Genomic DNA, 11,043 nt, shown 5'->3' on the forward strand with positions numbered 1-11,043 from the left:
CCGGAACGTGCTATTCCAGTGTCTGTGACAACGCATCTATTTTATAGTCTTGTGCAAACTTTTTCATTTATTAATGTGCAGGATGATTTGACACGCACGCGCTTCAGAGCTGCTAGAACTGTGCAAGGTGACTGCTGCAGTTTTCAGCTCAGTCCTCCTGGATAATAAAAACAAAAGAATGCTGACGAGAAAGTACGTTATCTTTTGATGGATTCCCTGATGAGACGGTTTAATTTTCACACCCAAATCAAGTAGGTGCCCCGGTTGAGACAGTTTCATTTTCACACCCAAATCAAGTTGTTAAAGTTATAATTTCTTTTTTTATATATATTGGTCACAGGCCACTTTTGATTGGGAGATCAAGGACCTCTCTGGTGTCGATGAATCGGCGATGTGCTGTAGGCTGTTTACGCACGTGCCTTCCATTTACGCACGGCACCTACATCCCTTCCATCTTCAGTTTGACTCAAATCGGACCGAAATCAAGTAGCTGAGGGCCCAATTCGAAACAGGGAAGGCAGCTGTCCTTCCAGTGAGCTAACTGGACATCGAGTCATGAAGTGTGGATCGAAACGAAAAATTGCTTTATTTCCTCTCTCGGCAGTTGACTGCATTTGTGGGTGTAAAGGCTGATGCATAGTCACGCGGTGCCGATTGCGGGGTAAAGCATAGACGTACTGTCAGCGGGGGGTATTGCCTCATAGTCGACCTACATGCGAATGCGTGCGAAAGGGCGTGGTGTTTTTTTTCCCGCCGAAAATTCAAGAGTGGGGCAAGGGGGGAGGGAGGAGGAGATTTTAATGACGTCAATTCACCTCCGTGACAACAGGGGGCGAACTAACTCATTCAGTTGAGCCCAGTCCCTAGAATGAATCACAAAGCTAATCAGCTGGCTATGTAAAACGTAATATTCCACTAGTAGCCTACTTCTAAAAGTTGGGGCATAATTAGATGGTACAACATCAGTTTATTTTTGGTCAAGTACTACATGAGATTAAATGCAAGACAAACGCCATTTTAAAAGACAATAGACAGCATGAATGGCCATTCACACCTGGGGCCTAGTAGTAGCTAGCCAGCTAAATCAGTCATTACAAACTCAAAGCTAGTTGACTAGCCACCTGAAACGTAATTCTACCACTAACAAAGAGGCTTCTTGCTATTAATTTAAAAAGTTGTGGCGTAATTAGACATGAATGATAGCATACAAGATTCTCTCTTTATTCATGTTTTACAGTTCAGGTGGTTAAAATGCCAAACAAAAGCCGTTTTAAATACAATACATCTAATGGCCATATTAACAGCTAGCTTAGCAACTGTCAGCCAAACCCATTCAAACTCTACAGGACATTAGCGAACCCTGTTTTAGAAGCTAGCTAGCCACACTACTTGTACTATATACTGTATCAACAAAGAGGCTTCTTGCTATTAATTTAAAAAGTTGTGGCGTAATTAGACATGGATGATAGCATACAAGAGTCTCTCTTTATTCATGTTTTACAGTTGAGGTGGTTAAATGAAACAAAAGCCATTTTTAAATACAATAGATAGCCTATCTAATTAACAGCTAGTTTAGCAACTGTCAGCCAAACCCATTCAAACTCTACAGGACATTAGCGAACCCTTTTTTAATGAGCTAGCTGCCACACTACAAAAGAACAAAGAGGCTTCTTTGCTACTACCACACTACAAACATATCATTTCCATGATGGCCTTTTATGGATATTTCTAATTGATTTTTTGGAAGTTGTACTACTGAAATAAAAAACAGTTTCTCTTCTCCCTGTCAAGTAAACTCCAGTGATTTCCTGCCAAGTCATCTGCATCGTGTTTTTCGTTTTCCTTCAAACCTCCGCGGTAGGGTAGAAGAATAGAACACAACTGACCTATCAGGGCTGAGTTCCCCCCGGACTGCCGTAAGCGCATTGACCAATCACCGTCTTCAAGCATAGCTCAGCTCACGGACATTTCAGCCTGGGAGAAACATGCGTGTACTGCAGCCAGGGCTCGTTTTGTCGCTGCACAGGGGGGCGCTGTGGCTCATTCTCTGTGCAGAACCCCCGCGAACGCGCGACTCTAAACCCCCCTTAAAGAGGATATTTCGAGGATACATCAGATGCTGACTTCGCTGCCTTGGTACCCAACATGCTGTGCGCCACCTCCCTCTCAACCGGAAACCTGAAAAACAAACATGGCTACTACCCAAGCTACTACCTTATCAAAGGCTGGATCTCAAATGGTGCACTTGTGCACTTCGGGCACTATGTTTCAGTGTGTAACTAATACGGCATGCGCACTGAAACATGAACACTAAAGTGCACAAGTGCACCATTTGAGATTCAGCCATACTCTTTATTCTGACACTTATGTATATGTCACCAGGCAAGTATGCCTACTTGAAACTTTACCCCTAGCAACCTTGAGGAGTTGAGACACACCACCAATAAGACACAGGACCACAGAATGAAGTCAAAAAGGTTATGTTTTATTAACTAAAATAGGAATTGTGCTGGGGGGTGAGAGTCCGGGGAGAGAGGGGCGTCCAAGGCAGCCAGAGAGAGGGGGGGAGGAAGAAGGATCGGGTCGCTCCAGTCCTGTCCGAGTGCGGAATCTCCAGCTCCGCCGCCAAGCCTGAGGGGAATAGTCAGAAGCACACTCGTGGCACACGATGAGTTAATGAAGTTCAGCAATCCAAGCAGAGTGAATGAGGCACAGCACACATTAAGTCAGAAGCACACTCGTGGCACGCGATGAGTTAATGAGGTTAGCAATCCAAGCAGGGTGAACGAGGCACAGCACACATTAAGTCAGGCAAGGTGGTGAGCTGGACGGAAGGGGCAGGAGGGGACGACACTGGGTTTCAGGTCAAAGGGGGGGGGTCTACGAGATCCTTGGCTTTGGGGGAAAGGGGTGGAGCAGCGATAGAGTTGTTTAGTTTGGGCCTACAGCCGTGCAGTCTCGCCAACGGGGCCTGAGAGAAACGGGGGTCACACAAAACACTACACGGCAATCAGGTGAAACACTTGAATTAACTACACTCACACGTGATGACAGGCCCACGCCGGGAGCGAGAGGGAGAGAGCCTCGGCAGCAGGGTCTGTGGCACAACGGGCCCGGGCTATTGCTGTTCCTATGGGGGGAGGCACTAGAGAGCAGAGGAAAGGGGGCAGTTAGCAAGTAGCTACTTCAGGGCCAAGAGAGGAATAACGAGACACAGTTTCAGCAGTCCTGGGGCCCTGGGTTAGCAGCGTTGGTAAAAGCAGTGGCGAGGGGTTGCAGCGGTGTTGTATGCAGGGACAGGTCAGAAAGGCAAGCACAACACAGTTCCAGCAAGGGCACAGAGAGCTAGCAGCATGCAGACAAGCAGGGTACGGTGTGTGGGGTGTGGTGGGGGGGGGTAGTAGCGCATGCTGTGAGATAGCAGGGGAGGCAAGCACAGCACAATTGCAACAGTTCGGCGGCTAAAGGGTTAAGGCCATACATGCGGGCAAGGAGCAGGGGTTAAGAGCAGCAGAGGTAGGCACAGCACTATTGCAGCAGTTAAGGCAGCTAAAGGGTTAAGGCCATACATGCGGGCAAGGAGCAGGGGTTAAGAGCAGCAGAGGTGGGCACAGCACAATGCAGCAGTTCAGGCAGCCAAAGGGCCAAGGCTATACATGCGGGCAAGGAGCAGGGGTTAAGAGCAGCAGAGGTGGGCACAGCACAATGCAGCAGACAGCTCAGGCAGGTAAAGGGTTAAGGCCAAGCGTATGGGCAGGGAGCAGAAGTGATAGCGGCAGCTATGCAATCGAATGCAACCGGGAGAACATGCAGCCAAGCGACACAGAATGACAGCAGGGCAGAAGGTAGCTTTAGCTGCTAGCGAAGCGTGAAGCAGAGGTATGGCAGCGGCTAGGGGTATAGCAAGCAAGCACGATTCCACTTATCTCGCCCAAAGGGCAGATGGGGGCTCCGTCCACGGGTGTCGGTCTGCGAGGGGGGGGGGGTCCTTCCACAACGGTTCCGTCGTTCCCAACTCCGCCAGTCATCCACGGTTTCCTCTCTCTCGGCTTCGTCCTCTCGGGTCGCTGCTCCGGTCCTGCGTGTTGGAAGCTCAGACACAAACACTTTTTAAAGGCACTCCTATCTACCGCTGGCCAATCGGTGGTTAATTGTTTGAGTGTCTTACTGATTAATCACTAGATTGGCCCGCCAGCCTTCATGATATGGGCTGCTGTTTACCGGCACGGAGGCCGCCATCTTAGGTGTTGTTTCGAAACTGTTCCCCCCGGAAACAGTGTCGGTGGATGCAGTTCCGCCTGGTGACAATTGTAGATATTGAAAATCGAATGCATAAATCAACATTGTAGTATCTAAATATGCTGTCGCTAGATCTATTTATAGCCTATTTTACGATTCCGCCGTCTGACGATCATTCACCGTTCAAATAGCATGCGTAAGCTAAGCGCTAACGTGATGAACGTAACTCCCGCCATGAATCGCAAGAATCGCCGTAACATCAAATGCGCAAGGCGGCGCACTCGTTAGTGCCGTTCGTAACGGCTGCCTCATCAGCTAACTGATCAGTGACCTGTTTATGTAGGAGGAGAGTCATCGAGTCACTGCCTCCCGTTTCGAATTCAGCCGAGGTTAAACTGTCGTAAATACACGACCGAAATCGAGTAGCTGAGGTAAAATTGACGTAAATACTCGGGCGGATATCCGGGCGCTACAGTAGCAACCCCACAGACCTGTATACAGGCAAAGAAAATGGAATCTTGTACAAGAAGCACAACTAGCTGGTGTGGCCAGGAGTGGCACTGCAGCTATGTTATCACAGCCAAGTAAATAATGAATGGGTGCCAATGGGGCTGTACCCTTCTCATAGAACTATCTGCCCGTGTGATTTTTTCCCTGGAAACAATGGAGTCGCGTTCGATAGATATAAGTAAGTGAAAGCATTTGCCGACACGTTTGCATCTTGTCAAGTGTTACATTCGTGAAAATTACCCTTATTTCAACTATAGCAATGACATAACACGTGACAATCGACTTTACGGCACTACGCCATTTGTTTTGTAGTTTTAAGTCTGACTTCAGATGTCGATGTGTTTAAAGTTATGTTAGGATTGTTGCGGACACCTGTTATTTATTGCATTTAAGGTGGTGGAAAAGCGGCATGTGTACATGGGGTAAAGGAAATGACTGCGCTCATCCTTAAGAATTTGGGCACCTTCAATTAACATGTTGGACGGCGGTGGGGGGTTTTGAGGTGTGTGACCGTAGATGTCTCTGCTAGGATCAGTCAGAGTACGTCTCTCGTCAGCTCTGGTCGTGAATAGTCGCAAAGATTCCTCAGCCAGCAGGTATTAGCCGAATGCTAGCGTGTTGCAGGACAAAACTAACACGTCTTTGGGAGAACAAAGCCATGTCAGGAACCTTTAACTTCACTTCTAATACAACGTTCATGATAAGGTACAGAATGTGCACACATCTTTACAAACCAGAGAACAGAACCGTCACAAATCCCTGCTGAGCCATTTAGCCCAATAGGCTCCCATTCATCTTTTACTTGGCTGCGTTCGCCAACGGGGCTATATGGGAGCCAATGAGAGACGCCTATCTCATAGCTTAGACAATTTCTGCTGGCAAAGAGCACGGTGTAGCAACCCAACGTAAGTAGGCTGCCGGATGTGAGTGCCCGGATATCCGCCCGAGTATTTGCATGCAGTTGCAGGAATGCTTTGCGGTACCACAGCTACCCTATGTGAGTCGCGCTGTGTCGTCTGACTGTCCCTTCTATAATATGATTGTAGCCTACCGTAACAACTCGGCCTCGGCCCCCTCCGCAAATATCCACCACACCACCACGGGTCCTCTGGTGTTGTGACCGTGACCGTTTTAGGATCTTTTTTTCATATCCAATACTTGCACATTAAGAGTGACAATTCCATCATGGATGTTTAAAGATATGTGCGAATGCAGTCATGAAGAACCTGCATCACATTATTTAAGCAGCTCGTGTAAACAGTTATCCTGAGTGCCCGTGTCTTTTTGGAGATCGGAGTCTTGATGAGCAAAGAGATGGGAGAGAAATGAGTTGTGCGCGCGCGCACACCTCTGCACAATATCCGAAGACACGAAGTTACTGGCTCCAATATTTCAGCGTCCCGTTTGATTCTGTAGGCCTACTGACACTTTTAAGTTTACGTAGCACAATCAAATGAATAGGCTATGTCTAAATTATAGGCTCTAGTCTCCATTGTGCCTAGTTTCACGTGTTGTTGGCACCACCAAATCATCTGCACAATATGCGGCAACTTTTCGAGTGCTAGACCGGGTAAAGTATCGAGCATGGTCTGTCCCTTCTTATTAAGAGTATCCTGTAACAACTCGGCCGCAAGTATCCTCCACCGAGCCCTATCTCACGTCTGTCGTAAAGTCTTCACGAAAAAAATGGGGAAAATTCTGGGGAAAATTCTAAGGCAGAATCTACAAGGACGGGGTGCATTCACGTTATTGCCCGTGTTTCGTGGTTGGACGAGACTCAAATCGTAAATCAACCACGAAACACGGGCAATAACGTGAATGCACCACTTCCTTTGTAGATTCTTCCCTAGAATTTTCCCCAGAATTTTCCCCATTTTTTTCGTGAAGACTTTACGACAGACGTGAGATACGGTTGTGCAGAGCCGTCTGCCAGGTTGCAGTGGAGAGAATAGATATTTTATTGACTGTCATTAGGCCTATAAGTCCCACTTGATAGACAAGTAGACAACATCATCATAAGTTATGAACACAACAAGGAGAGAAGACATTAATGTTCAGCAACGCTTTATTCTGATTGCCCAAAAATAGACTAATAATAAATGAATAAATAAATAAATGTGGCATCGTAGCCTTTGTAGTGTTGTCTACCTCAACTGCCTCATCAGTAGCCTAAAACATCAAATGTCTGAAAGTTAGTGCGCAAAAGTACGAGCTCAGTCCAATATTGGGGGTATTGTCACAGATGAGGCACAACATCTCATCTCATCGAAGAGAGCCCATTGAATTGCAAACATGGCTTTTCACCAGGAGAGAGCCCTGTTACTGAAGCTTCAAGTACTAACCCAATTTGTGAAGCAATGTGCCTGACTGGTTCAGAGCTTCAACAAAGCTTCATTTGCCCATCACTAGAGAACACCTGAAGAGCTGCAGCATGCTGATGCAGAGTAGACAATAACAATAGGCCACAATGACTGATTGAAGTGAAGCACCCACTTCTATACATGGGTTCCGGCTGTTCGTACACAAACAAATGCGTATGAGTGATTCTACGATTCCCCTACGCTTTTGGCAAAAACAAAATGTCAATTATCAGTATTTTTTTTCAACTAAATGACCTAGATGTTTACATAGTGTATATATTTAAGTTTCCAAACAAACAAATTGCCAAGCTTAATCTTAAATCATTTCATAAATACTCTAATGAAAGCGAACATTTGCTTAATTATTTTGTCAACAGTGTTATGGACAAATACTATGTCATTTCAAACATATATAAAAATACTACAGAGTTGAAACAATATATGTTTGAAAGTGCTTATGTCCCTTAGCAGTAATGTTGTCATTAATCTGTGCAACTGATATAGAAAATGTGATTGTTGAGCTTCATAAGTAGGATTTTATGAGTCACTGTGATACAGACTGACACATTTTTCATCATAAATCCCTGTAACATCTGATTTGAATTTAGTCACCCTCCTTACACAAGACTTCCTTCTCCAGAGATAACCCCTAGTGTCTGTTCATAAGATTTTTCCAACACATAAGGGATCAATAGCTCAAAAATACTTTCAACCGTGTTACTCAACTGTGTTACGGTCAACAGTGCAGGGGAACAAGTCGGCACTTTTTTAGGAGAAAAAACAGAGCAGACAAACCCATCTCCCTAGAACACAAATTATTTTTTTATTTTTATTTTGTTTGTCTGTCAATATGGATATAAATTGGCAAAAACATACTCCTCCTCAACTGTCATCAGTGTTGCTAGATTGGGCTGGTTCCCGCCCAATTGGGCTGCTTAGGATGGCCGTGTGCGGGTAAAAATGGCATCTATCAGAAAAAACCTGCCCACTGCCATATCAATAGAATTGGACAGGTTTTTAGGGCGGATTTTGATCATTTTTTGGGCTGGAAATCATCAGCCTCATCTGGCAACCCTGACTGTCATACTTAATTGTAACACCATTGATGGTAACACCGTTGACATTTCAGCCATTTTTATGGTGTTGTGCTAACTGAGGACCTCAGAAGTTCCACCACAACACCTTAATCAATTCATGTATCTGTATGCTTTATCTGTGTTTTTCTACATGTGATTTCTAATTCAGATTCTTATGAATATGTTGATAACACAGTTGACAGGCAATTTTCCCGCTATGAGAACATGAAAAAGAGTGGATTAAATTATGGAAGGATGGAGCTCAAAATTTACCAAAAAGTCTTCCCGTATCCTGCCAAAGAGGTTATGATGACATCACGTGATGTTATTCGTATGGCCTAAGACCAAACCATTACTGATTTATGGAGGAGGTTTCAGACCGTGACACGGTTAACACAGTTTTTCGTGGACACACACAAAATGGCAAATTTCATGTATAATGGAAAGGACAGTGGTCTTTCTGACAGTTTTGTCATATTGTGATGATTACTGTGAATCAACATTTGCAATCGTCTTGGGCAAAACAAGTTTCTTTACATGCTAATATGAAGACTGAATCTGACATTTGGAAAACAGGACGGCATGAAAACGCCCAAAACCAGTATTAAATATTCATTCTTGCTGAGGGAAATAATGCTATGTCTACACTTTCTGTATTATATGAAAGATAAATGTTTTCTAATGTCCAAAACATCATTGGATGCAGTTAATAGTTAGTGGAATTGCCAAATAAAATCCACGGACTTAAAAGTGTAGGCGAATTAGAGAATCACTCGTATGCAGCCAGGGATTCCAAAATGCTAGGCAGCTTGGTGTTTATTATTGGAAAACCATTGGAGACCTGCACAGTGTATGACAAGAGCATTGTTGGCTGGCAGCTTTATCCACTTGCTTGAACGCGGTATTGTCGGTGACACCATTAGAGGAACATACTATCATGAATTTTTTGCCATGTGCTCTAAAAACGCCTTGTTGTGTTGCGAAGCGTTAGCCACTGTTGACAAGGCAGGGTTTCGCGGTCGGCAGCAGCCTCTGATTGTTTGAAAGCTGCCGTCACTCAAACGTCCTCCTCATGTGTGATTGGTGTGATACAATAAAACTTAATTTACACAGCATAGGAATCGATCTGATGTACTCACGTCAAGATAGTTCTCCCAGAATTGAGTTGGTAGGCTTACAGAAAGCACAGAAACCGCTAGGCCTACAACATCCAGCCGACTACAAAACAGGTTCTTAGCAAGCACTACATTGGTTCAATGAAACTTCCAATGATAAAACACCTAGCCGCCTAACATTTTGGTATCCCTGGCTGCGTGCGCATTCAGATACCATCAAAACAGACCAACCCCATGCATGGAGCGCTTGGGCAGAGCTGAGTGAGCCGCACAGAGACCCTATGGAAGCCACTCCAGTGTATTGCAGCAGTGCTATGGAAGGAATGGAGTGGTGGAATCGTCTACCCCTCAAAAAGTTAAGTGCCTGACTTTCTCCATGTCCACAGTCCATGTGGCAGACCAGCATAATTGGATGTGATCATTGTCTTCTCTAGTAACAGCGTCCTGTCCCGCCCCACCAGTGACCAGCCCGACGAGTGGAGCAGCTGTGGGTTGCCGTCTGGGTCCTATTGGCTGATGTGCACTGTGGACACGTGAGATGCCTTGCCGACACCTCCTTCTTCAGCCTACACCCCCCCCCTTCTCTCTCTCCTTAAGCCAGGGATGTAGCCTGGCCGCGCCAAAAACCCCTACAGCAAAGCTGTGCCCCCGGGAGCAAATTCATTTTGCGGCCACTAGGGGCGTCTAGATTTCTAGGCTACCAGGGATGGGCAACTGGAGGCCCGGGGGCCACATGCGGCCCGCCTCCTCACTCAGTGTGACCCATATATAAACATAATTTAATTTTGTGGGAGCATTACAGTAAATGTGAGTATTTTGCTCTTTCTTTAAAAGTAAACATTTTGTCTTGGTTACTCATCAAGGACATCACGTTAAAATTCCATGGTTTTCTAAACATTCGGGTATAAATATACAAAACATATTATTTATCATTTTGTAGCTTCTCGTACTTGAAGTGTATGGTCATGTGGCCCTCTGATGGTGGCGATGAAAAATGTTGGCACTCTTTATCAAAAAAGTTAACCATGCCTGCCGTAAGCCATAGATGTATATCCCTAGCCATTAATGTTAAGTGTGCTGTGACTCTTTTTTAAGTTCATCACTTCACCCCCATCATGTAGTGGGGGTTCTTGCAATTGTGTCTTGAGACCTATACCAAAGAAACTGGATCTAACCAAGAAGCGTCATTTTGTTTCTTTTCCGGTATCCACTTTATGTCGGGTGAACGCCCCTTTAGGAGACCTTCGGTTAGGAGACCTTCGGAGTCCTGAGGTTGAGAATAAATCAAGTCCCCTTAGCGCTGTAGATGGCGGTAGCGCACGTCTTGAGCAAACACCTCAAAAATAGAAGAAGAAGGAGGGGACAACGCCCCCTTAGGAGACCCAACTTGAGCCCATGCTTTTGCATTGAGTGGGCGTGGTTTGCGTAATCTTTCTCTTATCCAGTATTTTTGCCTATACTGTGTGCTGTGGTGTGCACTATTCTGAATTGTGTGCTGTGTAGCGTTATCATCGGCTAGGAATAGAGGGCCTACACTGGATCCGATTCTACATAGTGTCGTGTGTCTCTCTCTCAGCCTGCAGTTGGTGGCACGGGGAAGGGACTGTTGGACCTGTGGGTGTGGACTGGTGACCCCCTTGGGACGATGGACAATTTAAACCTATACTTATAACTAATAAAATGTATTTCAATGGCAGCTCTTCTCTCTTGTCATCATTGATTGGTCTGTGTGCTCCTTGGTGT

This window comes from Engraulis encrasicolus, chromosome 5 (genome assembly GCF_034702125.1).
Source record: "Engraulis encrasicolus isolate BLACKSEA-1 chromosome 5, IST_EnEncr_1.0, whole genome shotgun sequence".
Taxonomy (NCBI): domain Eukaryota; kingdom Metazoa; phylum Chordata; class Actinopteri; order Clupeiformes; family Engraulidae; genus Engraulis; species Engraulis encrasicolus.